The following is a 6,640-nucleotide window of genomic DNA, read 5'->3' as shown; positions in this document are numbered from 1 at the left end:
GAGGACCAGGGGGAGGTCCTGCGAAACGGGGGGGGGCGGGGCGCCTGGGGAATGGGGGGAATTGAGGGCTGGGGGGTTTCTGTGGAACCGGGGGGGGTGCCTGGGCAATGGGTCGCAGTGGAGGGGGGACTTTGTGGGGGGGGCGCCTGCCGAATGGGGGGGAATTGAGGAGGACCGGAGGCGTCTGTGGAACTGGGGGGAGGCCCTGCGGAATCAGGGAGGAGTAGTGGGGGCGGGGCGCCTGGGCAATGGGGGGCAGCGGAGGGGGGACTTTGGGGGAACGGCGGGAGGGCGGCGAAACTTACTGACTCTCTGTGCCGCATCAGACAATCTTCCCAAGTTGGAGAGCTGGGATGGGCCTGCCAGGGCTCAGGGCTTCTGTCCCCCTGGAGGCATCTGTCGGGGCCCTGCTCCTGCTGAAGCCCAAGGCTGGCAGGTGGGCCCCACAGGCGGAAGACTCAAGATCCCCTTCCCCACCACTCTGCTGCAAGGCAGAGATCCGGAGCTCGCGCACTCTCCACTCTGCTCCCTGCGGCCCCCTCCCCGCCCCCAAAAGCTGCAGAATGGGGAGGCGGGGGGCTCTGCCAGCCACACTTAAACTGTAAAAGAGCTGCGTGTGGCTCAGGAGCTGCAGTTTGGTCACCCCTGTTATATACCATACTCGTGTAACCGCTTACAAACATTTAAGGTGCTTTGGTTTTTTTGAGTTTGCTAAGATTGTGTATTCAAGCTCCAACTGGTAACATCTGTTTCCCTTCAACAATATAGTCTGTACTGTACTGACAGTTCACAGTGTTACTTTTTCATTATGTGTTGGAAAGGAGTGGTCAAACATTCAACTTCCCCTTGAAATTCCACTTTGATTTTCAGTGACGTTTTTTAACTGATCACAGTACTGAATGGATATCTTCAAGAGGCCTAAGAAATATTATGAATATTCTGCATACGCTAAATAACTTTGTGTGTGTTTTGAGGTTGAATTAATCCCAGAGAAACGTTTAATAAGTGATATTGTGTAGGACCTACAGTGTGTTTTCAGCATGTGCAGTAATTTTTCACTTCATCAACAAATTCTATTTGTGTAGCTTTTTGACGTTCTTAATAATATTGGTAAACAAATTTTCTCCTTAAACAGAGGGAAAATGTTACTGTATGGAAGAAGAAATAATTAGTACAGAGATTGTATTTGCATTCTTGCAGGGTGGAGATTCTTTAAAAAATACATGAATGAGATCAGTTTTAAAGCTGCTTAAAATTATTGAATTTTGCAAGTGGGTTTTATTTCTCTTAAAATGGCATTTTTAGTCCCAAAGTCAATAGCTTCTCAATAGTAACTGGTACCACATGGCGACAGAAGCATGGAGACCATGTGTGAGGAAAAGGCACATCTCTGGAACTCTCTCCCCCCCCCCCCCCCCGCCCCCGCCCCACACACACAAAAAATCTGCTTCCAGAACGCATGTATTCTAGGATTTTGGTGTTCTAATGCAGCAGCACTGATTATGTTGAATGTTTTAAAGGAAAACTACAGTGTAATAGTCTAATTGCTGTGTAATTTCAAGGAGTAAGTTTTAGTCTAAAATATGTTGGACACTTGATATTAATTACTCAAAACCAGATTCTGATGAGTTGTTTGAGCTGTTCTGGTGATGATGTAGCCATATATCAGCTCAAATGGTGCACAGTAGTGAATCTCATCACCAAATCCAAGAGGAGAATATATTTATTGGCTTCCTCTCCCTCCCTGTGAGCTCCACAGAGAGGATGATCTGTCACTACCAAAACTTGAGCTCCTACTCTGCTCCTAAGCCACTGCTCTGCCCCAGCACTTGTCTACTCTTGTTTTGCAAGTTAAAAATAAAATGGTTAGTAGATTTTAAGCACTTATAAAAGAATATGATGGCTTAGTTCACTATTTCTATTTTTTAAAACAAGTTAATATTGCAGTTGAAATTGCGAAATCACTCGAGTATGCTATATATTGGCAAAATGGAAACTTAGTAATCAGTCTCTTAATAGATTGACCATCTTCTACCAAAGTCTTTTATACTGTAATAGATATGGTATAGTATGCTGTGCAGTGTAGTAATGGAATTTTACAAAACTATTTATATCGTACAAATGCTGCATTTTTTCTCAAAGGTTTTTTACATTATAATATGTGCCCTTTTTGATGCCAGGGACCTTTATGATTGAGAATTTCACGAATAATATGTGTATTTCAAGCTATTTGGAAAATGTTACTGAAGTAATGCTTTCCTAGACCATTATGTGAATAAGGTGGTAATCCTGAGTACCCTTACTAATAACCCCTAACCAGCAAGCTGGTTTGCAACACTGTAGAAAGAGAGGGAGTGACCACTACAGTTAAGCATGCTTACGTTGCAGTCTTTACCCCTTGTTTTTCCAAGATTAGGCAAAAATGGTGTAACCACTTTTGATTATGGGGAGAGTGAAAAATACTTTTCCAATTTAAAAATAAAACAAAGCCAAAAACAAAAAAAACCAAATGTGAACATTGTGGATATTCTATTGCTTGAAATACCCCTGAAAGCAAGTTGAAAGTGAAACTTAGCATGGAGTTACCATCCTTACTTGGAAATGCCTTTGTTCTGGAGAGAACTGATTGAGTTATGAACCTTTGACAATCACATGCAATACACCTTTTGGGGTGCAGTTTGCTCAAAGGCTCTTTTCTCAGAAACTTAGGGCTGACTGAGAGTTTACATTAACCCAGTGCTTTTCCCTTGCACTCTTGTCCAGCAGTCTGTCTGGGCCTTTGCTTGATGCTTCTGGTATCAAGGTCTTTTCCAGCAGGACACAAAAGCCTGGCTATAATTCATTCAGCCAGCCTGTCTGTAATTTGCAGTTCTCCAGTATGGTCAATGGCAAGGGCAGATAGGGTTTGACCTCTGTAACTACCTGGGTGTGATTACTGTGACCTCAATTTAAAATACAGGCCTTTTGAAAGGGGCATGGAGGGTAAGGGCTGAAATGTTTTTCTGGAGTATTATGAAAAAAAGCTCTCCGCTCCATGCTCTTAACTGTCTCTACTACAAGACTGTATGGTAGTCCCTCCCAGAGATAATTTCACTCCTTTTAAAATTTACTGACATGCTAATGCTTGTAGACAAAATACACAAGGTGAAGGATACATGCAGTCTTTTACAGGCAAGAGAAACAAGGGGCTTTAAAATGAAAAATACAGTTATCTTATACTAAGAGTCATAAGTATTGTGGCTGGGTATCAGGCCCAGTCAGTAATGCAGTGATCTATATGTGGCAGACTTTTGCTTATACTGTAGTAACCATAGACAGAATCATTGTAAGTATCGTCAGGTTTAGACATACTCATTTGACAGTTCCACTGAACACCGTTCAGAGGATCCAAAAAGCAGCCCTTTTCTGGTATGCCGTGTATCAACCATGTCAGCCTTTTCACGCTACTCCGCAGTCGGATTTGTGTTGGTGCTTTCTGGAAAATTTGGGCAGCTGTCTCACACAGTCTCAGCTGCTGGTGCCAGAGACACAGGACTCTGTTTTCTTCACTGGTGCAGTATGCTTTCTGTCTAGGCTTTTTCTGTTGTACTTCTCAACATGGTATCTGAGCATTTACTTATTGAATTGAATACACAGTTTTTTGTTTCTCCCTCCCAAGTCACAGGAATTCTAGGTTCAAGAAGTGGGTTTTAGATTTCATTTTGAATGTGCTGAGGGTGGCTGGAATATTCTCCCACAGAAAGGGACCTGAGAGGTGGTAGGACTTGCCAGCCCAGTCGTATGTATGTTGACAGTCCTATCTGGAACTTGGTTACATCTGCAGTTGGTACTCCCTTGCTGATAAATCAGCTGGAAACGTATAGCTGCAGTTTTAGGAACAACGTGTTAATTTTTGTTACAGCCTGGCTACAAACTCAAGGTCGGTCTACACTACAGATTTATGTCAGTATAACTGTCGCTCAGGGGTATGGAAATCCGCACCCCTGAGTGATACAGATATATTAACCGAACGCCTGGTGCAGACAGCTTTATGTTGACAGGAGGGCTTCTCCTGTTGACATAGCTACTGACTCTTGGGGAGGTGGAGTATCTATGCCAACGGGAGAGACTCTCCCGTTGGCATAGGTAGCATCTTCACTAAGTGCTGTATGTGTAGATAAGCCCATAGTTAAAATTTGTAGACTGATTTCCCCCCTCCACCCCCAATACTTTAGACCTAGGAAGTCTAGGAGCATCACCTCCTGATTGCAGGTTTTGGAGTCCAGTTTGTTACCATCAAGCTGGTATAAAATCTACAGCTGCTTTGAAGGATTGGGCATGGATTGTGCATGTGAAAGAAGGAAAGGTCCCTCAGGCTGAAAAGATAGGTATAGAAAACCGAGCCTGGACAATATCCGGAGTTCCTACCTTAGACGAGAGCCATATTAGTTACGCAATTCTTGTTGAGGATGAGGTAGCATAGGAGAGAATGCATCTGTTTTAATTGAAAAGAGGAATACTCCTTGAGTGGGGTATGTTTCCAGTGGGGTCCTGCGGGGATCAGATCTTGACCCCCTGGCTGTTTAACATTTTTATCAGTGACCTGAAAGAAAACATAAAACCATCACTAAAAGTTCTCAGAAGACACAAAAAGTGGGGGAGTGGTATATAATGAAGTTCTGGTGCCCACGGTTCAACAAAGATGTTGATAAATTGGAGAGGGTTCAGAGAAGAGCCATGATGATAATGGAAGGTTTAGAAAAGATGCCTTTTAGTGATAGACTCAAGGAGCTCAATCTGTTTAGCTTAACAGAGAGAAGGTTAAAGGATGGCTTGATTAATCTGTAAGTATGTACATGGGAAACCCATTTAATAATGGGTTTTTCATTCTAGCACAGAAAGGTATAACAATCTAATGCCTGATGTTGAAGCTAGACAAAGGCATAAATTCTTAATGGTGAGAGTAATTAAGAAACAATTTACCAAGAGTTGATGTGGATTCTTCATCACTGTGAATTTTTAAATCAAGATTGGCTGTTTTTCTAAAAGATCAGCTCTAGGAATTATTTTGGGGCAGTTCTCTGGCCTGTGTTATACAGGAGGTCAGACTAGGTGATTGCAATGGTCCCTCCCGGCCTTGGAATCTATGAAACTCTAGTGATAAAGTCCATTATTACTAGGGAGCTGATTGGGTTCTTCTGACTTTGGACTGATCTCCCGTTGGGTTCAGAGAAAGATAAATGCGGATCCTTGAGATCTAGACCCCTCTCTTGTAAGGGGCTTGGATGCAGCAGAGACAGAGCAGCAAGCAAAGATGCAGCATGCTGCTTAGTTGTGCCAGGCAAGTGTCTGGTGTGGGCTGGTTTGGGCCGCTTCACTTGGCAGGAATATCAAGGACGCAGAGTGGGAGGACGGATGAATCCCTCCTGGAGGACTAGGGAGAAGCTTCTGTCTTGTGAATTTTGCCTGGAAGAAAGTCTGTGTGGCAGGGTCTGGACCGAATCTTTTTTGCGACCCTATGTTGTTTGATCCTGTCTAGCCAGCTTCAGGCCTGACGGAATGTGTTGCTGATGGTGGTAATTTTTTTCTTGGGGAAATCATAGTTTGAGCTAATTCATCTAGAAGTTACAGTTGATGATATACTTTGGGGTGTAACTGGAATATAGTATTCTGTATTAACTAGCAGTAGTAAATTAACTTAAACAGATATTTTATACAGGGTACAATACCTCAACCTCTTAAAAGGAAATTGCAGTGGTTGGTTCTAATACCTGGATCACTACATGGGATATTTACAAAAGATGTTGCAGCTGACTCTCCCCAAAAGTCTAGAAATGCCCATCACTGTCAGTGTTTCTGTAAATATGAATGGTGCTAGTGAGTGTGGAAAGTCTAAGTTTGTGACGAAGCAGATGAATGCGTGAGGCACTTAAGAGGCTTTCTCAGATGGTTGAAAGTAAACTGTTCAAGTATAACTAGAGAGACAAGGTGAGTAAGGTAATATCTTTTATTGGACTAACTTCTGTTGGTGAGAAAGACGTCTTTCGAGCTTACACAGAGCTCTTCTTCAGCTTAGCTCTGTGTGAGCTTGAAAACTTCTCTCTCGCCAACAGAAGTTTGTCCAGTAAAAGATAGGTGAGGTAATATCTTGTCTCTAATATTCTGGGACCAACATAGTTACCACACTTCATTCAAGTATAATTCTTTATCTAACTTGGATTAATCCATGGCCAGTCATGTTGCACAGCTAAAGATTGTTCCATTGTTGGTTAAAATCCTTTTTGTTTCTGAAGGCTGCAGGCTTCTGTGAACTTTCTTCTTTGGTTTTACACAGCCGTACAGAAGAGTCAGATTAAATCAGTTAATTTAAAAAATACTGGATGCACCTGAGAACACAGTTGCCAGCTCTTTTACTTGCAGTGAGATACTGAGCATTCGTTTTCATTTCATCAGAGGCAACATAGCAGTTTATTGGTTATTTAATAATGTTTTACTGCTAAAAGAGGATATGTTCTTACAAGCAAATGGAACTGACTATAAATCTTTTAAATTACCTTCTTCCTGTAGTTCAGTTGAATTACATGGAATGTTTTGCTACACCAAGTAGGACAATTTAAAAATTGACAGCTAAATTGTACTGGCATCTGGAAGATGGTAACCT

Source organism: Eretmochelys imbricata, chromosome 6, assembly GCF_965152235.1.
Source record: "Eretmochelys imbricata isolate rEreImb1 chromosome 6, rEreImb1.hap1, whole genome shotgun sequence".
NCBI classification, from domain to species: Eukaryota; Metazoa; Chordata; order Testudines; family Cheloniidae; genus Eretmochelys; species Eretmochelys imbricata.
Note: the sequence above shows the minus strand (reverse complement) of the source record.